The sequence below is a fragment of the Mus caroli genome, chromosome 14 (genome assembly GCF_900094665.2).
Source record: "Mus caroli chromosome 14, CAROLI_EIJ_v1.1, whole genome shotgun sequence".
Classification (NCBI taxonomy): Eukaryota; Metazoa; Chordata; class Mammalia; order Rodentia; family Muridae; genus Mus; species Mus caroli.
Genome location: NC_034583.1, coordinates 105,999,044 through 106,023,510, shown reverse-complemented (window position 1 = coordinate 106,023,510; position 24,467 = coordinate 105,999,044).

Sequence of the window (24,467 nt, the reverse complement as noted above, 5' to 3'; positions counted from 1 at the left end):
TAGAAAATATGAGATAGTCTTCTTATGTTTTATTTTATATTTGAAAAATTATCTAATTTTATAACTTTTTCATCATGTTATTAAAACTGTACACACAAGGTGATTACAGAAAAACATTTTTATTTTTATTTTTGTGTCTGAAATTTTCTCTTTATTTAATGGAAGTAAAAGATCTTTGTAATATTTAAGCACAGTAAATAGATGCTATCATGAACTTATTTCTAAATTTTTTATTAGATATTTTCTTTAGTTACATTTCAAATATTATCCCCTTTCCTGGTTTCTCCCCCGAAAATGAAAACCCCCTATCCCCTCCCCCATCTCCATGCTCACCAACTCACCCACTCCTGTTTCTTGGCCCTGACATTTCCCTATACTGGGGCATAGAACAGTCACAGGACCAAGGGCCTCTCCTCCCATTTCTAGGCCTTTCTCTGCTACATATGAATCTAGAGCCATGAGTCCCACCATGTATTTTCTTTGGTAGGTGGTTTAGTCCCAGGGAGCTCTGGAGATACTGGTTAGTTCATATTGTTGTTCTTCCTATGAGGCTGCAAACCTCTTCAGCTACTTGGGTCTTTTCTTTAGCTCCTTCATTGGGGACCCTGTGCTCAGTCCAATGAATGTCTGTGAGCATCCACTTTTGTATTTGTCAGATACTGGCAGAGACTCTCAGGAGACAGCTATATTAGACTCCTGTCAGCAAGCTCTTGTTGGCCTCCACAATAGTGTCTGGGTTTGGTGCTTGTATATGGGATGGATCCCAAGGTGGGGCAGTCTCTATATGATCATTCCTCCAGTTTGTGCTCTACACTTTGTCTCTGTAACTCCTTTCATGGGTATTTTGTTCCCCCTTATAAGAGGGATTGAAGTGTCCACACTTTGATCTTCCTTCTTCTTGAGTTTCATGTATTTTGAGAATTGTATCTTGGGTATTCCAAGCTTCTGGGCTAATATCCACTTATCATTGAGTGCATACCATGTGTGTTCCTTTGTGATTGGGTTACCTCACTCAGGATGATATCCTCCAGATCCATCCATTTCGAGTGAACATTTCTTTAGGTGTTTCTCAGCCATTTGATATTCTTCAGTTGAGAATTCTTGGTTTACCCCTCTATTCCATTTTTAATAGGATTATTTGGTTCTCTGAAGTCTAACTTCTTTGTATATATTGTATATTAGCTCTTTATAGTATGTAGTATTGGTAAAGATCTTTCCCACTCTGTTATTTGATGTTTTGTCCTATTAACAGTGTCCTTTGTCTTACAGAAGCTTTGTAATTTTATGAGGTCTCATTTGTCTATTGTTGATCTTAGAGCATAAGCCATTGCTATTCTGTTCAGGAAATTTTCCCCTGTGCCCATGTTTTCGAGGCTATTCCCCATTTTCCCTTCTATTAGTTTCACTGTATCTGGTTTTATGCAGAGGTCCTTGATCCACTTGGACTTGAGCTTTGTACAAGGAGATAAGAATAGATCAATTCACATTCTTCTACATGATGACCAACAGTTGAGCCAGCACCATTTTTTGAAAATGCTATCTTTTTTCCACTGGATGGTTTAGCTCCTTTGTCAAAGATCAAGTGACCATAGGTGTGTGGATCCATTTCTGGGTCTTCAGTTCTATTCCATTGGTCTACATGCCCATCTCTGTACCAATAACATAAAGGTTTTTTTTTTTTTTTCAGTATTTGTCTGTAGTACAGCTTGATGTCAGGGATGGTGATTCCCCCAAAAGTTCTTTTATTGTTGAGAATATTTTTCACTATTTTGGGTGTTTTGTTATTCCTCTGTGAACTTGCAAACTTTTCTTTCTAATTCTATGAAAAATTGAGTTGAAATTATGTTGTGGTTTTTCATCTTTTTTTCTTTGTAGAGTTGATTTTTGGAAAATTTGTGTAAATTTGTTTTTGTCATGGAATGTCTTGGTTTCTTCACCTATGGAGAGTTTTGCTAGGAATAGTAGCCTGGGCTACCATTTGTGTTCTCTTAGGGTCTGTATGAAATCTGCCCATGATCTTCTGGCTTTTATATTCTCTGCTGAGAAGTCTGGTGAAATTCTGATAGATCTCCCTTTATATGTTACTTGACCTTTTTCCCTTACTGCTTTTAATATTCTTTGTTTTGTGTAATTGGTATTTTGATTATTATGTGACAGAAAGAGTTTTTTTTCTGGTCCAGTTTATTTGGAGTTTTGCAGGTTTCTTGTATGTTCATGGGCACCTCTTTCATTAGGTTAGGGAAGTTTTCTTCTATAATTTGTTGAAGATATTAATGGCCCTTTAAGCTGGGAATCTTTTCTTTCTTCTATACCTATTTTCCTTAGGTTTTGTCTTCTCATTGTGTTCTGGATTTCCTCGGTATTTGGGGCTAGGATCTTTTTACATTTTGCATTTTCTTTGACTGTTGTGTCAATGTTTTCTCTGGTATCTTCTGCACCTGAGATTCTCTTTTCTATCTCTCTCATTCTGTTGGTGTTGCTTGGATCTATGAATCCTGATCTCTTTCCTAGGTTGTCTATCTCCAGGTTTCTCTCCCTTTGTGATTTCTTTATTGTTTCTACTTCTATTTTTAGGTTCTGGATCATTTTGTTCAATTCCTTCCCCTGTTTGGTTGCATTTTCCTGTAATTCCTTAAGGATTTTTTGTGTTTCCTCTTTAAGTGCGTCTACCTGTTTAACTCTATTCTCCTGTATTTCTTTAAGGGAGTTATTTATATCCTTCTTAAAATACTCTATCATCATCATGAGATGTGATTTTAAATCTGAATTATGCTTTTCCAGTGTTCTGGGCTATTCTGCACTTGCTGTAGTGGGAGAACAGGGTTCTGATGATGCCAAGAGCCTTGGTTTCTGTTCCTTATATTCTTGTGCTTGCCTCTCAAGGTTATTTCTAGTGCTATTTGCACTTGTTGCCTGTGACCTGTGCCTGCCCCTCCTGTGATCCTAGTTGTGTCAAAACTCCTTGGAGTCCAGCTGTCTCGGTGATCCTGTGATTCTGTGATCCACTGATCCTTAGATCCTTGGTGTTTCAGAGCTTCTGGGAGTCAAGCTTCCTCTAGGATCCTGAAATCCTGGTGTGACCAAGCTCCAGATATTCTGTTGTATCAGAGCTTCCAGAAGTCAAGCTTTCTCTGAGTTTTGCAGGTATGGGTGAGGAGCCAGAGTCCTGTGTTTGTTCTGGGCACAGTAACAAGCTGAAAGGAACCTTTGCCTCTAGCTGGGTGGGGGTTTGTGTTTCTCTGGTTCCTGTGGCAGTCCCAGTTATTCTGGGTGTTGGAAAAGATGGCCTCATGTGTGTTTTTGAGTCTTTCAGAGCTCCAGTGCACCTGAGCGTGTCCAATGTCCTGGGAGTTGAACTTCCTCTGTGATCCTGTGATCCTGTGTGTTTCAGAGCACCTAAGAGTCAGGATCCCTCTGGGTGTTGTAAGAGTGGGTACATAGCCAGTGCCCCAGGTCTGCTCTGGGTGCAAGTTCAAACTGGAAGGAACCTATATCACTGGCCGGGTGGGGGTTCCTGAGTCCCTGGATCCCAGGGGGTCCCAGCTACTCATGGCATGGGTGCCAATGTTGTGGCCTCATCACCTGTGATTCTGGATGTGATAGAGCACTTGGGACTCAACCTTCCTCTGGGTGTTGTGGAACTGGGTGCTGAGACCCAAGGTCCATTCAAGGCACAGGTTCTGACCAGAAGGCTTGTCTATTTCTTTAAAAGTAATCCTTTATCAGATGTGTTTATCAGATGTGTTTAGCAAATATGTTTCTCAATATATGGCTGATCTTATTCTCTTGATTATCCTTACTAGGCTAGCACATTTAATTTAATTACCCTCATTTTATCAATTGTTTGACAAATCAGTCAGTACAGATGATATCATATCTAAGCAGTCATAGCCATATATCTAAAATTATCTATAGTTTCCTCTGTGTTATAGACAACGCTTGTGATTTATTTTTATTTTATTTTAATGCTTGTGATTTAATATTGGTTCTATAGACCTTTATGGATTAATCTTGTTAAGGATGCATGGTGTACCTCCATATTTTTTCTTTAGTATGTAGATATATCCAGGTACTCTAGAATTGCCTGGTAAAATTAACACCTCTTTTTACTCTAGTTATGTTTCTGTTTCTTTGTGACAGATCAGCCAACTGTATTTCCAGAGTGTCTATATGATCTCTCTTTTGTATTTTATTTCTGTGTTAACTGTATTGTTGTCTACTTTTTCTTTATTAATGTAAGAGCATTATTAAGTAGAGGGATATAAATGGCAAATAGTAAAGCTAAAGTTAATCTTGTGTCACATCTCAAGTTTCTTCATGTTAACATAGGTTGAAATTATAAGTGAATGTAAATGTCACAATTGGTTCACTTACACGATGGAATACTATTCAGCTATGAAAAACAAGGACATCATGGATTTTGCTGGCAAGTGGATGAAACTAGAAACTATCACCCTGATTGAGGATCCAGATCTAAAAGAACATGCATGACAAGTACTTACTTCTGCGTGGATATTAGCCATAAAAAAATCATGCTACAGTCCACAGACCCTTTGAAGCCAAATGACAAAGAGGGTCTGAATCTGTCTCATCAGGGGAAATAAAATAGATATCAGCTGTTTATGGTGGGAGAGAACTGGATGGGAGAGGGGAGGGGGAGGAGAACAGATCATGGGGGATTAGGTGTAGGGACAGCAGCGTAGAGAGAACGGAATGAGGGTAGAGGGCATCTCTAGGAAGTGCCCCAGTCCTGGGACAGGGGTCAAAGTAATAAGGAACTCCTGGGTGTCTATAGGAGTGACTCTAGCTAAGCCTCCCACCAGTGGGGGATCTGGATCCCGAAGTCTCAACCTTCCATAGTCAGGCAGCCAGTGGAGAAATAAGGACAGCAACACACCTAAAAAACCTTTGACCCAAAATGTGTCCTGCTGATGAGATATGCAAGGACAAATATAGAGCAAAAATGGAGGGAATGGACAACCAGTGATTAGCCTAATTTAAGATCTATCCCATGGGCAAGAACCAATTGTTGACACTATTAATGATACTCTGTTTTGCTTGCAGACAGAAACTTAGTATAAGTGTTCTCTGAGAGGATCTATCACCCAATGGAAACAGATGCAGAGACCCACAGTCAAACCTTAGATGGAGTTTGGGGAGTTTGAGGAAGAGTTGGGCGAAGGAATGAGGGACTTAAAGAGGACAGGGACTCTACAGTATGACAAACAGAATCAATTAACCTGGACCCTTGGAAGCTCCCAGGGAGTGAACCATCAACCAAAGAGAGAACATGGGCCACCCCCTGCAGTAGAAGTGCAGCTTAGTCTTCACATGGATTCTCTGGCAACTGAAGCAGGGACTATCTCTGAATCTGTTAACTGCCCCTGGATCTGGTTTCCCTATCTGGGCTGTCTTGTCTAGCCTCAGTTAGATAGGATGTGTCTAGTCCTGCAGTGATGTGACAAATCAGGATACCTGGGTTCCTGAGGAGTGCTCCCCCTTATCAGATGAGGGTGAAATGGTATGAACATCTGTGTAAGGGGGTACTGGGACAAGAGGGATGCAATATTGGAATGTAAGTGAATAGATAAATAAATAAATAAATAAAAACCTCAAACTACTGGTCTGTAGAGAATGGAAATCATCCATGGTTCCCTCATCCCTCAGCTATATCTCTGTAAGTATTTTAAAGCAAGTAGATATAAAGACCCTCAGGGGTCATACATAGAACTTCTAGGATGCACATTCTTCAGTTTTGGACTTTTACTTTTCTGTAGTAGTGACTATCAGAATCCATTGGCTCCAATTAAAAAAAAAATACTTGGTGTATACATGTGTACATATACATTTCCTATGAAAAGGATGTTGCAAAGTATATTTAGGACATAGAATATTCATTTCATTTATCATTTATCCTTATCTTTTAGGTAATCAAATACATAGTGTGAGGGAATCCCTATCAAGTTAAGAAAGAAAGAAAGAGAGAGAGAGAGAGACTAACAAGGATGCAATTTTCAAGAGAGGGAATTCTCCAGAGGAGAGAAAGACTCAGGAGAAGAGGGGGCCTACAAAGAAATGAGCCCTAGGTGCAGAGAGATACATATGTATTCCTTCCTGACAGAGGCTTGTGGACTGAGCTTCCTACCAGCTGCATTTATCTAAACTAAACAATCAGCTCATTTCTAGACATACATAATATTTCTGAAGATTGGTATTTGAAGAATAGAATAATATGGAAGCTTTTAAAAGAACTTTCATCGCAAAAATTCCACTGCTCAGTTTTCATTTGTATTTCTTAATTGTTTCCATTTCTTGAAGATATATACACATAATTTGACAAGGATGTAAACACAGAGCAGATGCTGAGCTGAAGTCTGATTTTATCTTAACTTCATATTGTAAATATTTCCCAGGATGCACATTCTTCAGACTTGGATAATTCTTCTCCTGTACCAGTGAGTGTCTATCAGACTCAATTGATTCCAGTTTTTGTTTGTTTGTTTGTGGTACAGATGCACACATATGTACACACACACACACACACATACACACACATAACATTTTCTATAAGAAGGGACATTGCAAAAGGCATTTGGGGCATATAATATTCATTTGTCTTATCACTTATTTACTCTTATCTTTTAGCAATTAGAGTACATTCTTTTCAAAACCATTATTTAATCAAGGCATCCAAGCTTGCTTGTGAATTTGCTTGACTCCTGGTTTGGTTCTTCACTCACAAATTTCTGCTCTGTTTTTTTTTTTTTTTTTTTTGCCATTGACCTGGCATCAGTAGCTCTATTTCACTGAGAATCTCAGTATCAAATCGTATTACTTTTAGGATTTGTGTGTTAGGTTAAAATCTTGACGGTATAAAGAAATCAAGAGAGTGGGGGACGGGAGAATACTGTGTAACTGAAGACAAGGGAGCAGTTAGTGCATAATGTTTTCAGATATGGAGAATGTGAAGACAAGATAGGGCAAAGTGAATTCAAAAGCACCGGCTTGCTTTTCTGAATGGTAGCCCACACGGCTCACTGTGATGATTTGTGTTGATTTTTGGAAACTAGTGCTAGGTTGTAACCTCAAATATCATTTGCCTTTTGAGTGTATGAAGATAGAAATAGATTCCAGTTAGTTGTTCTGTTCTAGGCAAAAAGTTTTATTTGTTATCATACTTCTCAACAGAAATGTACTAGTATACAAGCAAAGAAAAGCATCTTTCTTTTCTCTCTAAATTTCTTTCTGTAGAATTGATGGGAGATGCCGAAAAATTTAAAAATAGTCTGTAAATCCACACTGACTATTTCATATAAGAAATGTTTTTAACTTGATGTGACATCCATCCACATGAGGACATTCACAGATCTATTGTTTATGTCCTTCTGCTGGAAGATCCAAGACCATCAAATTCATGGACCTTATCAGTCTAAAGGGTTCTTAAATGAATTAGTGATTGAAAGGAAATTTTACAGGAAGCAATCAATATAGCTGTTGATCACTGCTTGGTTTCTGGTGATAAACTAGAGCAGACACTTTTATAAATATGGAGGGTTCTAAAACCTTATGGCTGGTAAATTGTCTACGATGTCCTCGGCATTTTGAAAGACAATGGCTTAAGATTAGAATTTTAAAACTTTTTTTGGGGGGGGAGGCAGGGAGTCGTTCAAATGTTTCAGTCTCCTAATTGTGGTTTCTATCTGTGGAAAACTCAGCTGGAAGGAAACCACCTGCCACATGGTGAGGGAAATGAAAACTAGGATCTTAGAAAATCAAGCAGAGCCGTGTGCCACGGTCATACTCCTCATGGCATCAGCCAGTGAGTGTGATCATAAAAGTAAAAACGCGTTTGGGAAGTCATAAATAACATGCGGCCATCTTTCAGTCTCTGAACATGCACATCAATCCTTATTGCCTGAATACAGCTGCATCTCAAGCAGAGGTGCTATAAAGACTGCGACTTCCTCCTATAGGGAGAGAGCTGTGTCTTCTGTGAACAGCTGGCTTCTTGTATTAAAGAAAACATGGAGGAGGGACTCCAGAGACCCCGCCCCTCACTGCTGAACTTTTTGTTACTGACAGACAATGGTAAAGCCTTTACTCTCAGAGGAGAGCCCACTAGTAACTCAACCAGATTCCAATGGATAGTTGTATATCTAGTGGTCACACAAATGGCTCTGGTAATACTAAATGGGTCATGAATTACAGGCTAAAGCCTTAAACCTGGGAAAGAGGCAGAAAAGGAGAGGGGGTGGTCAGTTGATAGGGATTAGAAGGATGTTAGAGAGGTTAGGAGACTGAGTAATCAGATTATATATGCAAAAAAGTCAAACTACAAAACTAATCAATAAAAACTGCTCCTACAGAAAAGATTTAAAAAAAAAATGTAAGTGAAGCTACTGTAGCAGAGAAATGCTGTGGCTCACACCCTATTATGTGTGTGAATAAGATCAAAGACCAGCTTGGAGTGTTTACCCATTTCAGGGGGAATGCTGGTCCTTGGGGAGTACCTTTCAAAGTAAGTTAAAGAGCAGCAACAGAGCCTCCCTCCAACTCTTCACTTTGACATTGATAATCATATTAAATACAAGGAATGTTGATTTTTGAATTTACACATATGCAGATATGGCCTTAGCTAGATGTGTCATGCCCTGTAGACCTTGCCTGTTTGACTTGCTTGTGAGCACCCAAAACATTCTATAATAGATCTTTCTTGGGAGATAATCAAACATGAAGGCACTGTGCAGTAATGGTATGACTCATGTCAACAACACTTATTAATGTTATAGCAGTTGTGGAAGAGGACATTTTTGATTTGTTTTCATGTGTAGCAAACCATCTCAAACATAAAGTGGTCTTTAGTCTTTCACAGTTTTATGATCTACTAGAATGCTCTGATCTGGACCCCTTGCCCCAAGGCTGGATGATCTGTGCTCAAACAGCCTGCATTGGTATAGCAGGAATGACACCTTTTGCAGGCTAGACCATTTTTCCATGGTGATGGAAGAATTCTAGCCAAGTAAGGCAAAGCCTCAAGGTGGTTAGCTCTATTCATACTCTGCTGGAGTTTCATTTATCATGGCTCTGGTCACTGTTTTAAGTCATACTGCCAATGTGAAAATGCATTTCTTGATTTGAGTGAATGAAAATATTATAAGTGATTATTTTCATTGCAGAAGTTATTGTGAGAGAAGCCTGAGAGTTGAAAAGATGCCACCCCCCCCCCAAGTTTCCTATCATTCTTAGGGATTTATTCTTGGCTTGGCTGTGGTGGAGGGAGAGGGAGTTCCATGGTCCACAACTGTAAGCAGAGACTTCTGCTAGTGTGAAATTCAGTGAAGATCACGCTGTCGCTAAGTAGTGATATCTCTGCCTCATTTAATGGCACCACTTGGAAATGACATCTATGATGTGAAATTCCCTTTGACGTGTATTGTAGCATTGCAGCCTGTTTCTGATAGATTGCCAGAAGTCTTTGCTATAGAAATGGACATGTTCTCAGTTTCACTCTCCTGCTAAACCAAGCCATCGTAGTAGCTTAAACATGCTAAGCTCTAGTCTGTTGCCATCGACTATCAGGCTGCTAACAACTGGTCCACAGGAAGTGATAAGGAAGTTTATCAACATGGCCCCAGATTGGCCTAAATCCTTAACTTCTTGGCCTTTCTATAGTTCATTGAGATGAGAACCATGAGATTACATTCAGGTACTTTGCCATTTCAATAACTCTGTTAGACATATTGCTGAGACTCTTTGTTTCATAAGAAAACCATTAAGTTAAAAGATACATTAAAAAAAAGAAAACAAAATATAGCAATTTCTTGCTGGATTCAACACTGACCTGGCCAAGGGAGGCAATAGCCAGAAAAATGACGCAAGAAGACTTAATTTAGGGCTTTGAGTATGCAGAAAAAAATCTAGAAAAAAAAATCCAGAGCATGACCATAAAATAAGAATGTTGTCAACATTCACTGCTTTTGTGTTGTGTTCCAGGGGCTTCAGTTATGCAACCCATTTCGCCCTCCCTAAAAAGTTAACTGGCAGACATGATCTTCATAGTTCATCTGAGGATCTGGTTCTAGTGTTAACTAGAGGGCAAACTACTGAGTAGCCTCAGTGAGACGACGGAGTATCCTTCTAGGCAGGTAAGTATTGATGGAATCATTGAAGAATGTGTTGTACAGGAGTGGTATTCATGGAAATAGGATGTTAGAAAACAAAAAAAGCACAAGAGTTAGTTCTGAGTCAACAGAGAGAAAATTGTTTTATTTTATGCATGCCGTAACCCTGTGGAGAAGGCAGCATTTTTATTTTTTATTTTTTGTCTCCCTCTCTTTCAAACACTGAGTATTTACAGAGAATGCAACCAATTAGAAAACTTTAGGGGGTTGTAGCTATTAATGAGATTGTATTTTGTTTCATTAATTTTGCATAAATGTCTTTTCTGATCACTCATGACCTAGAAGAGTTGTGCAAGGTATTTACAGATTGGATGGATCACTCTCACACTATTAAAATGATCAACGTTTCCTTGACTTCTTTACTTGTTCCCATGACTACCATATAAATTTCCCAAAGCAATCATTTAAACGGCCGCATAAAATTTTAGATGATTTCCTTTGAAAGGGTAAGAGACCTTGAATTAATAGGACCTCTCTTCTGGATGTTTAGGGTAAAGAAAGATTTTATTCTCTCTGTTCCTTAAATGTAATGTTTGTTAGTATGTGTGTCCCTTACACACACACACACACACACACACACACACACACACACACACAGTTTTAGTAAAGGTTTACATAGTTGTTTTTGTTCTTTGGTTAAAAAAATAACCTTAAAATCTTGTATGGCTAAAAATGCCGAATTTTCTAAATGTCTGGAGATCTATCACAGATTTCCCTGGGAAAATTATAATTATGACCTTCTAACTCATTTTACAGTTATCATATTTTAGATAAATTAGCCAGCCAAGTGGCACTGCAAATTTTTCTTTTCATTTTGAAGTTACTTCTATAAAAAAAAAAGTGAGTGTAAGTAGTTTAATGTGTCCACAGATTTCTCAAAACGGTGAGTGTAAAAATGCCAGAAATTAGAACTCTGTTGCACAGTTTTACAGTTTTAAACATTGGTAATGCTTCAGAATTAATAATTTTCAGATATCATACAATGTACATTTTCTTTTCTCACGGGTGCTTTAAGATTTAAATACAAGCTTGGGATTGTTGGAATGTGAAGAAATATACATATAATGACCTTATTTATTACTGTAAAATTCTATGACTTGAAGTGGAATCCCTTCATGAACTTTCCACCTAAAATTGCTTTTCCAAATGTAAGGTCAACAAAATTAGAAAGTTAAGATTAGAAAAACACGGAAACATAAGAGCATATAATTTAGTAGAGGATTAGGTAATGAGAAATTATGATTAAACTTCTATACAATCAATATAGAATATCAACCCCAGTAAACATCAAAATATGATTTAAAAAAAAAAGACCACGCTTGAAGGTGAGTGGGGAGGGGTTTACTAATTTTCTTTTCATAATGAGCATTTTGTTTTATTTATTTAGCAAGCGATATCAAGCTAATTAGTCTATGGATTTATAGAATCATGACATTTACTACTAAAACTAGAACAGAGCATAGTTCACTTTCCCGTATAAGAAAATTTTGCAATGTTTAGTAAACTAGAATAAACAGTTTTGAGAATAAAAAAGATTATTTGTGTTTGGCCTATATTTTTTTATAAAGATGTATTCAAGATTGACTCTAAAAGAAAACAATTCCATGGTTTTCTTCAATTTACTCATTAATAAGAGATTAATAAGGGCATTGTTACAAAATTAAATGTGACCCTCAATTACTCTTCTGCTTGCTTTAAGAAATTGGGGCTCTATGATTGCAAGTGTAAGAATTACACACAAACCTAGAAACCGTCTGATTTCACAGAAGTATGAGAACTCCTCAAACGCAATTGGAGAAGGCATGGACTCAACAGACCAACTACAAGAAACAAATTAACAATTTTCTCCCTGTACAACACTTACAACTGTGGATCATTTAACACTATGTTTGCATTTTGGCCACTGAGATTTGCTATAAGAGGACACGATTCACCAGTTAAACTTAAAATTTAACATTGTAATAAAATGTCGTAGATTTAATATTTTTTTAGGACATTTGGTTGAAGTGTCACATAAAGCACTTTGGTCTAGTTGAAGAAAGCAACATTGTTGCAATATAGAAGTGCCTCTGAACTTGAAATTAAAATCTCAAATAGTTCTAATAATGCTGATTTAGATAATTATTTTAACAAAATATACCTATTAAGTTTATCAATTATTATCAAGATACTTGCATTCAAGGGGAATCACAAGTATTCTAATGCATTAGATGTTAATGAATTGAGGAAGAATTAAGTAGTTTCTTAGGGACAATTAATCCATGAATAAAAGTTGAATAGCCACCAGCCATTAGTCATTATTTATTTTAGCTACACACACACACACACACACACACACACACACTCATGCACAAGGCAGTTGCATGTACAGGTAAGCACATAAGACAACATGTACAAGAGGTCAGAGGATAACTCAGGATTCAGACCCCTTCTTCCCTTTTGTTCTGCCTTGCTTTGTACTCCAGGGTAGCTGGCCATGAGCTTCTGGGCCATTTCTCCTCTCCTACCTTTCACCTTGCTGTTACTGGTAAGGGCACACTTTTTATATGACTGAGGCCCCAGCTTTTAATATGAGTTCCGAGTGCCAAATTCAAGCCAATCATATGGACACCTCATGTCCTTACCTTTGTGAACAGCTCCCCAGTTCTGGACTTTTTAAAATAAATTTCTAGTAGAATATGTTCTTATGGATTCATTATGTATTGCTTATCCTAATAGAGAATGCTTGATTACCAGTAATAAAGTCTTCATGAACTACACTGTTTTCTTATTGTCCTCATCACAGGAAAAAATTGCCAAGCCCTGTTGTAGGAATAATAAATTGATAACAAAGTTTCCTCTGTCATCTTGGATTCTTTGGGAAGCACAGTCCTAGGAAAGGACCTATTACCTATGTTAGTGATATCAGAATAACGTGTAAAGAATCAGGTGAGTCAAGTCAGGGGCAGAATCCATGCTGACACACAGGTATATTAGCCAAGTTGTGGCTCTAAACAGCCTTCACATGATTCTACTAGGTACTTCTGAAAGGTATACACAATATCCACACAAATCCATAATGATCACTTCAAGAACAGTAGGCAACCTGCTTGTCCAATATGAGCCATTGCTGAAGACAGGAACCCAGCAATGCTGTTCCGTGCTTGGACAAGGTGATTAGACTGGACAGTGTTGGAGAATGGTCTTGGTGGAGAGTAGACAGCGAGAAGAATTCATGCTTTGTGTAAATAGTTATCAGCTTGGACTTGGGTCTTGCTGCCCATCACAGCTGAGGATGAAAGCAGAGGCATATTTAGTGGGCATGACACATATAGCCACCCTTCGCTCCTTGGGTGTGTGAGATAACAATGTGATCTGTTCTGTTTTGTCTCTCAAGTAAATTCAGTTGACCAGATTTCTAGCGTGTGCCATAGCATGAATGCATGGCATAGTTATGGGAGAAGACCATTTCCTTATGGCTTATGTATCTGTGCTCATAACCTCAGTCTGAAGTAGAGAAAAAAGCCAACACACAGAAGCAAGCAAAAGACCCAGGGAGACCAGCATTTCCGCAGAGCATGGGTGGGGTGGGATGTATTATATAACCACTAGTGTGTACTTTGTTCATCTGAAGTCTAACTGCTGTGCTACTGATGAGAAATTTATATATGAGTTGAAATCCTACAGGGTTTCTATTACAGTGAAGATTCCAACAGGCATGGTCTATATTTGAATTACCACTGAATCTAACACTGTGCTAGCATATAAATTTAAAACAAAAAGAATCAAATTGAAATTACAGTGAAGATGACTTAGGTGGGAAAGCGAAGCAGGGGAGAACCATGCATGCTTCTCACAGGGCATGAGGTGATTTGTCTCTAGCCAGCTCACCACCACTGCAGAGGACACAGAGCCATGTCTAAGGCTTCTGTCTGATAACTGTTTAATAAGATACCTTTGTTCTGTTTGTTTTATGTTAAACATCTAGTATAATAATGTCTTTCCCATACTTTTGAGTTTTATTTCCAGTCCATTTAGTTTTGATTCAGATTTTGAAATTGTGATGTTGCAGATAGAGTGAAAGACAAAATTGCTGTATTTACAAAATAACTTTGTTAATTAAAATTGTTTTTAACCATCTGTCTTTGTGGTGGGAGGATGTTAACATAATTAAACACAGAATTCAAAGGAGATAATAATCTTTATTAGCTTGTAGAAAATGACTGATGGTAATAAAATTTCATTTGCATGTGACTGTTGGTTGGGTGACTGAACACACAATCTTAGAGATTATGTACCATCATGAAAATGAGGTACATGAGCCACTCTTCAGACTAGACCTAGTACCAAGCACTGGGTGCTTAAATACCTGCAAATCCATGTTCTAGATGCAAAGATCTCTGAGTCAACCTATAACATCTTCTTCACCCTCTCCGTATAGACCTGACTCTGTTCAAATCCATAGTCAGTGTTAGTCTATTTGTCAAAATTGCTCTCCACCAGGGGATGGTAATTCTTCAAACTAATTAAGTCAACTAGTCATAAAATTAGCATAATTTCTTTCATTTCTGTTTATCATGTATTTGTGTATTTATTTTCTGTGTTCTATTATCCAACAGTCTTCTACCTGTCTGTTCATTCTCCCTCTCCTCTCTTTTTCCTTGTTTGTGTATATACATGTATGTATGTGTGTTTCATGTTCATCATCTATCTACTGTCTCCCTATAATTGATCCACATGCCTGGACAACAGCACTGATTCCTCTCTTATTTTTCCTTCTTCAAACTGTTATGTCACATAGTTTATTGGGTCTATAATTTATGCTCTACTCTAGTTTGTCTGGAGTTATCGTTATTAGTAGTTTTAATCATAAACTGGGAACTATGTATTTGAACTTGAGAGATAAGTATTCAGGATATACATTTGTGACAAATTATATTGATATACATCTTTATCTTGTTTCTTTTGTTTCTAAGGTTATTGTATAGTCACATAACTTCTCTCTTCCTATTCCTCCCTCTAATCACTCCTATACACCCATCCTTGATTTCTTCACAACCATTACCTATTTTTGATTAATTTTTATTTTTAAAGAATATTTGGGGGCTGGTGAGATGGCTCAGTGGGTAAGAGCACCCGACTGCTCTTCTGAAGGTCCAGAGTTCAAATCCCAGCAACCACATGGTGGCTCACAACCATCCTTAACGAGATCTGCTGCCCTCTTCTGGAGTGTCTAAAGACAGCTACAGTGTACTTACATATAATAAATAAATTAAAAAAAAAAAGAATATTTGGTCACATCACCATTACTGCACTTGTCATGTTAACAGAAGTTGAAAGTGCGAGTGTCCTCTTTCATACATAAGTAAACAAGGCTTTTCTTTCCTCTTAGTTAAAAAAATGTAAGTTTTCCTTATAAAACAGAAAAGCATACTTTATAATAAACACTTTGTCTAACACATAGGATCTGCTAATCTCTTTCACATGGCAGTTTTGGAGAAAACATCCCCTGCCAAAATGACTGCATAAAAACTCCTATGCATGCTGGTTGTCATATGTATTGCAAGTCTCTCCCTAAGACCTACTCAAATGGAGACTTCAGAAGGAGGAAAAACTGGAGCCTGGATTGCCTTCATGGAGTCACTTGGTTTTGGTTTGCCTACTTACATGCAAGAAACTCTTAAAGTAATATATTTTAAACAGTGAAGTGGACACAAAAACAATGTATGGGGGTACAGTGAAGATTAGATGAAATAAGTACGATTAGATAATAGATATGGAAAATATTTGATAAACAATACCGTTTTTCCTAGTCTCTGATGATTAGCCCATTCAGTGAATTTGTATTTTGAAAACCAGGAGACCATGGTCCACCAAATCAACTGAGTAGGGCTCACAGAGACTGAAACACAATTCCTGGCCTTGCATGTGTCTGCACCAGTCCTCTGGGTATGCTAGGGCTGTTAGCTTTGTGTTCTTGTGAGATTCCTAAAAGTGGCAGAAGGCATATCCCTGACTCCTTGGTCTGTACTTGGGAATCTTTTCCTCCCACTGGACTTCCCCTATATCTGAGGGCTTTTGACTTGTCCTATTGTATCTTGTTTTGCCATGTGCCAAGGGCCATCTAGGAGAATCTAAAGCTAGCAGATGATCTTCTGAGATGGCTCTGCCATGGATTGTAAATCTATGACAGATTTGCTTCTTTAGGCAAGGTAAAGGAGATTACATTTGAGAAAGGATTCCTGCTATTAATATGCTTTTCCTTCTATTATTAAATATATAACAATCATTAAGTACTGACCCACTCCTTTGAGCAGATTTCTGCAGACCTACAAAGATGTACTATCTTGTAGTGATGCTATATAGGCAAATTGATAAGTTTTCTGTAGCATTCTTGATTCAAATAATTTTAGGAAGAAAGTTTTTAGAAATGGTCTTAGTCACTGGAAACATGTTATAAAGTTAGAATCAAGAATAGAATCTGCCCACTCCTCAAAATAGTAAGTAAACGCTGCATAAGGAGAAATACAATGAGCTTTCATAATCACACTAAAAAGAGAAATAGACTTGGGACAATTTGGGGTTTAAGGAAAGCATTTAGGTGCAAGGATAAAGTCACAGGTGTCACTATGATAAGGCAAGGTCATGTGAAACAGCTGCTTTAAATTTATAATGAGCATATTATCATGAAACACTGCTTTGAACTTAATGTCAACTACTATTTTATGTAATATTTTATCTCTGAGGTAAATTTCTAAAGAACTCTTTGTCTAAGAAGGTATAAATAATCAGAGGAAAAAAATAAAGTTCTTAGTTGAATGGTTTTGCTTGGTGAGTTCTGCCGTATCTATCCATCCATCCATCCTTCTATCCACCCACCCATCCAATCATCCAAATATATATGCCTGTTTGTGTATATATGTGTAGGTATATGTATAAGCCTGTATGAATACTTGTGGAGTTGATTGTGACAGACATTTGGGCATGGCAAGAGTTTTGGAATGAATGTTTGAATGTGTATATGTCTGTACAAATTTGCCTGTAAAACATCTTAGTTTTTTCCTTTCCTTCCTCTCTGACTTACAAAGAGTTAACCAGCTTATCCCAGAGAGGTTTCTGGCTGACTGAAGAGAAAAGAAACCCAGCAATCAATTCTTTTACTTAATCCTTGCTGCTTTACTTTGTGGCTGCAGTTTCTGGCCTCAGAAGAACTCAGGCAGGTCAGCTACCACTGCAAAGTAACATAAACTTAAGATGGGTAAACATTTTATTATAGAAAAGGCAACCGTATATATCTCACACAACCAAGTCTTGCCCCAGCCTATGCTCTTCCTCTCTTGCCTATGTTCAAGAGAGAACCTGAAAGAAGAACAGCCAAGGTACGACCTGACATGTTTACCTGTCTTCTTTTAGAGGCCTGTTCTTTTCTGAAGAGGAAATGGAGGGGGTGGCATATCTGTGTGTGAAGGGAGGTAGATGGGAGCTAGGAGGGCTAGAGGAAAGGAAAACTCTGGCTGGGATGTGTTGCATAAAGGAGGATTTATTTTTAATAAAATAAAAAGAAATACCTTTAGGTTAAAACAAGCAACCAATAAGCATGTGTTCTCCTCCCTTCACTGTGCTTATTCTTTTAGTTGTGGATTCCTGCTATATTTATTTATGATTCAGCCAAACCTCTCTGTCTTCCAGTAGTTTCATGCTGAGTCAATCATTTAGTTTTAGACTATTCAAGAATGCCATAGGGAATAGGTATGAGGATGTAATACCACAGCCCCAGCTACTGTGGAGACTGGATTAAGCAGAGAAGCTGTTGCTGGACTCAGTCTCTTTCTCTAGAAATTGTCCTATCGAAAACTCTGAGATGTTGAAGTGATATTAACCAATGTTAGGCTGCCCAAACTGCAAATTCCAGCATATGTCTGCTCATATCATTTCTCTACTCCAAACACTGTGATTTCCTTCAATGAATTCTGGGAATTTTAATATGAATATCTATCTATCTATCTATCTATCTATCTATCTATCTATCTATCTTTCTTTCTTTCTTTCTTTCTTTCTTTCTATCTATCTATCTATCTATCTATCTATCTATCTATCTATCATCTATCATCTATCTATTTTCACTATCATCATTTACCATATATTTGTGATATGTCATCTATGTTTTGTCTGACTATAGTATTTCTATTTGTCTAATCTTAAAATAATAGGTTAACCTTGAAAAGGAAATAACCAAGTGGAAAAATTTTCATACATTCAAACAAACACTGACAACAGATATTTCAGCTACTTATTAATTTTTTGTGAAGGCCACAAAAGTTCTAGGCAACCCCATATCTTTTATTGCAGAATGTATAATTAAACCAAACAGGCTTCCTGAGGTAAACCTTATCTTGAGTCCTTAAAGTACAGAGAGGTTAATTTCAGGTATGGATGTTTCTCAGGTAAATAATTAAACATGATAAACTGAGTAAAATAAATAACTGTGGTCCCCATGAAACTCAAGATTATCTTATCAATTTAATTTATAAACAAGAGCTTTAGAACATTTCAAAATCAGACAACTATATGAATATCTTACTTGTCAAGAGCCAACAAGTAAATTTGTCTTACATGTATCTGTGTATCTAAGAATAACTTCATCTATCATTTATCTATTTTTAGGGTACTCTAGAAAGGCAAAGATACCAAGATATGGAGCCACATGTCTATAATCTTGGCTACCATGAAGACTGTGATTGGAAGATGGTTCATAGTGAGACTCCTTTTCAAAATCAAAAAGCAAACAAAAAGAAATGAGAACCAAAACACAAAGTAACATACCACAATGACAATATAGAACACTTACATCAAAAGTAGCTTTTCGCTCCATAGATATCAATTAACTCAAGACTCAGAATGTAATTTAACATTTCTTTATAATAATAAATACTCAACTAAAATGCAAAACCACTTGACTTATACTATCTTGACTTATACTAGTGTCCTTGTGAAAATATTTAGATTTTTCCTTTATAATTTATCTGATCAAATATCCAGGAAGGATTATTCAAATTTGGGATGACTATTGCATTTTTCTTTGCAAGTGTTTATGGACTTATGAAATTATGCCTCACAGGTTTCAGGAATCTGCTCCAAATACATAATGAGAACTGACTGTGATATGGGAGAAAGAGGGAGATGACTTTAATAGTTCATGTGGAAGGACTGAAGGAGCTGAAGGGGTTTACAACCCCATAGGAAGAACAACAATATCAACCAGCCAGACCCCCAGAGCTTCCAGGGACTAAACCACCAACCAAAGGGTACACATGGAGGCACCCATGGTTCCAGCCGCATATGTAGCAGAGGAAGGTTTGTCAGGCATCAATGGGAGGAGAGGCCCTTGGTATAGTGAAGGCTTGATATCCAGTATAGGGGAGTATGAGGGCAGTGAGGTGGGAGTTGGTGGATGGGTAGGGGAGCACCTTCATAGAAGCAGGGGGAGGGAGTAATGAAATAGGGGCTTCTGGAGGGGAAACTGGGAAAGGGGATAACATTTGAAATGTAAATAAATAAAATATGCAATAAAAAAGTTCACGCGGAGACTAATGCAAATCCTCAGACATTCATGGAGTGTTTCCAAAGCACCTCGATTTGCTAGTAAGTAGAGGAAATCTCAGGTGATCAATGGATCCCTTGTAGCTCTAGAAGCCAGCATGTGTGGCTCTTTCTGCATTGTCTCTTACTACTCAGAATGATGTTACTGGACATTGGAGCTCGCTCTGTATCATCCTTGTACACCTTGATGCAATCCTAGAGCAAAGATAAGGACACAGGCATTCCAGAAGAAAAGTCAGTCTAGTGAAAAATCTAGGTTATCCACATGTCTAAGATGCTTGTCAATGCTCTGTAGAGAAAGCTCTTTTCATCTAGTCATAGAAGAAAGTCATGATTATCTAAACCTTGAGAGTTAAAGCTTGGCCACATTAATTTTTCTGTGTACCACATTTTGTTACACCCTATTTAAATTGCACTTTAAAAGCTACCTTCCAGGCTTGACAGGAGAGTGTGTAAGTCCAGCTCTTCCTGCACTCCCTGTCATGGGATAATCAATGGACAGTACAGTTGAAAAGAATTTCAACCCGAGAAGAGAAGAGACCACATTCAAAGAAATGTTTTGATGGAAGCATTTTACTGAACCCATTTAATTTTTATATTTGAAGAGAACATTACTGATCCCAGTCACCAAGTGATTTGCTGCCTTTGTGTGGAAGTTGCCTCTTTAGTCATTTTTAGTCATATGCCTTAATGAAATGTCATGGATGCTCTCTGAAGCTCACAAACACATCTCTAGAGGCCCATTACCTGCTCCCTGGACTTTCCGGTGAAGAGGGATAAAGGAAAAAATAGAAAAGCATGAAGAGAGCTTTGAAATTATTGTAGTATTGGTGACTTGGTTTAATGTATACCACCTCATGATTTTAAATTAATACGTTGCAATCTGAAACATAATAAATGTTAGAAGGTAATCAAAGCAGTACAATGTTTTAAAGATCACAGCCCTCACATACCAATGTAGGGTCTGATTTTATGTTTTATATGAAAATTTTGTGCCAAGACTAGTACATTTTATGAGGATAATTCAATGGAAGTAAAACCATACCAATTAAATTGCCACAACACCTGATATGGCAGAACAGCACCAGCAAATACCGCTGTGATCATTTCTGAAACAACTTTCTGAGTTACACGTGTACGCCATTAACATAATTTCTCCCATGTCAATAGTTTCATCATATCTGCAGACTAGTGAAATAATTGATTGCATTTTAAAATGTAAATAAATGTAAAACTGTTTATTTCTAAAGCTTGATGGTGGTCACCCGCATAGAAAAGGTCTGTATGCAATCTGCAAGAGTCAAGAGGAGCACAGTGAACATCCATTAACTAACTAAATCAAAAATAATTCTCATAGAAATAAATAAATATGAAGAAATACTTGGAAAATTCATACATGAAAGCAATAATTTTGCTTGTTTATATTTCACATTTGTGGTTTTTGACTACTTAAAGTTATAACCAAGCACCACAAACAGTATTTTCAGTACTTTACCACACAGAACAGCAAAAATGTTTTTGTATTATTTTATGTATTATTCACTCATGAGCAATTTTAATCATTGCTAAAATGTGAAGTTTGTATTCTCTCATGCTTTTGACTATGAAGAAGAAAATTTTTCCTTAGTTGTATTTCTTTTTACTCGTCATTTAAGACAATGGAATTAAGAAAACTGAGCAAAGAAGAGATATGTCTCAATTTGGGGGGGGGGTGGATATTTTCTTTATCTACATTTCAAATGTTTTCCTCTTTCCAGGTCTCCCCTTTGGAAATCCCCTACCCCATCCTTCCTCCCCTTGCCTCTATGAGGGTGCTCCCCCACCCACCCATGCCCATCCTCCCGCCCTGGCATTCCCCTACACTGGGGCATCTAACACCCTCAGGTCTGAGGGCCTCTCCTTTCACTGATGTCCAACAAGGCCATCTTCTGCCACATATGTGGCCAGTGCCATGGGTTGCTCCATATACTCTTTGGTTAGTAGTCAAGTCCCCTGAGCCCCAAGGAGTCTGGCCTGTTGACAGTGTTGCTCCCTCCATGATACTGCAAACCCCCTCAACTCCTTCAGTTCCTTCTCCAACTCCTCTATTGGGGCCCCAAGCTCAGTCCAATTGTTAGCTGCGAGTTTCCACCTCTGTATTTATGAGGCTCTGGAAGAGCCTCTCAGGAGACAGCCATATCGGGCTTCCACCAGCAAGCACTTCCCAGCATCCACAATAATGTCCAAAAATTCAAAAGGTTCTGTAAGGCAAAGTATGCTGTCAATAGGACAAAACAGCAACCAAAAGGGTGGGAAAAGATCTTTAACAATCCTACATCCAATAGTGGGCTAATATCCAATACATACAAAGAACTCAAGAAGTTAGACTCCACAGAACTAAATAACCCTATTAAAAATGGGAAACAGAGCTAAGCAGAAAATTCCCAACTGAGGAAAATCGAAGGGCTCAGAAGCTCCTAAAGAAATATTCAACATCCTTAGTCATCAGGGAAATGCAAATCAAAATAACCCTGAGATTCTACCTCACTCCAGTGAGAATGGCTAAGATGAAAAACTCAGCTGACTGGCGAGGATGTGGAGAAAGAAGAACACTATACCACTACTCTGGAAATCAGTCTGGTGGTTCCTCAGAGAATTGGTCACAGTACTACCTGAGGATCCAGCTATATCACTTCTGGGCATATATCCAGAACATGTTCCAACATGTAATAAGGACACCTGCTTCACTATGTTCATAGCAGCCATATTTATAATAGCAAAGTTGGAAACAATCCAGATGACCCTAAACAGAGGAATGGATACAGATAATGTGGTACATTTACACAGTGGAGTTCTACTCAGCAATTAAAAAGAATGAATTCATGAAATTTACAGGCAAATGGATGGAACTTGAGAATATAATCCTGAGTGAGTTAACTCAGTCACAAAGGAACAAAGGTATTCGGGGTGAGCAAAATACTCACAGGAGGAAATATGGAAATAAAGATTGGAGCAGAGACTGAAGGAAAGATGTCTCAATTTTATTGTTTGTGATTTAGCCAGGTAGGAGGTATCTAACTTGAAACTGAAAGACCCCCGAAGGGAGACCCTCACTCTGCCAGGTGTAAAACCAAGGCACGAGGTGGGACTCGAACCCACGATCTCNCAACCCGAAAACCAAGGCACAAATTCAATAAACTCAGATGGATCCAAACTCAGACTTCGCCATGCTTCAGAAACATAGGACAAGACACAAACAACCCAACACTACAAGCACATGTTCCAATTTTCATTTCAGAAAACAGACACTCAAAACAGAGACACCGGCCGGCACACACACACAAGAGGGGATCCCCATACCTCCAAGTCGGTTCTTGGGTATGAGGGGTGGTCGCATTTCCTGGCCAATGCACCAAATGAAAGACCCACAACGTGAGGACTCNTGAGGGGTGGTCGCATTTCCTGGCCAATGCACCAAATGAAAGACCCACAACGTGAGGACTCTTCCACGTTCTGACTCAGAAGAGGCGACACCCCAAAATCACCCACAAGAAACGATCTTGCTGCAAATTGCAAGAGGATTTTTATTCAAGAGCGCTCTCGGGCCCATGGCCATACACCACGGAGGGGTAGAGGACCATGGTGCCCCGAGTAGCTGAGTAAGGGGGTATTTAAAGGAAGAAACCACAACTCAAGGANGTGGGGAGGGCGTTGTTGGAAAATACTAAAAATACCAGTTAAGAGTCACAAGGAAGTGCAAAGTCACAAGTGTTAGGTTATCTCTCAAGACAGTTTCTAAGAGCCCCTAACATTCTAAGAGCCCCTAACAATAGCACATTTGCATTGCAGGTTCCAGTAATGGTCAGGGTGCCATTCTTTGAATTGAACCCAGGAAGCAGGTGGGTGGAGGAATGTTGCTATCTGTTTTATGACCAGCACCTGGAGCACTAAGCCACAAAGACCACACTCTCAAGCCTAAAAGCCTCGAATTTTGCTATACTTCTTCAAAACCATACTATCAGGAAGGATATTTGTGATGGAAATTTGTCTACAAAGAATGATAATTATAAGCAGCTTCAAGACTCTAGTTTAGTATATGAGAAAAAGATTTTCACGATGAATGATTAATATAGAAATTCCCTGTTGATACACTATTCTGGGGACCTGTTTATCCTCCATTGGGAGTACAGGAGACCACAGCTGCCAGAGAGTTGGTTCAGGGAAACTGAAAGCATCTCAAGCTAATTGTGTTGTAAAACTCCAGCCAGAAAAAAAAAATCACTATGCTAAATTCCCCTGACAATTGTGGGACATCTTTGGGCTTTGCATAATGGTATAGTTGGAAATCAGGACACAAATGAGACTATTTTAAGAGTCTTCCTATGGAATTTTCTGTGACCAAAGAGGATTTTTTTTATCTACTTGGTATTTGTTATTATTATGGTTAGCCATAATAGTTAACTATTGGTACAACTGTGAAAAATAATAGCTAAAATGTTTAACATTTCCTTCAAAAAATGTATTTATTTTTTCTTAAGTGATACTTTGAAAGTTGTTTTACAGAAAAAAAACCAATACAAGGACGGGAACCACGCCCTAGAAACAACAAGAAGGTAATCCCTCAACAAACCTAAAAGAAGACAACCACAAGAACAGAATGCCAACTTTAACAACAAAAATAACAGGAAACAACAATTACTTTTCCTTAATATCTCTTAATATCAATGG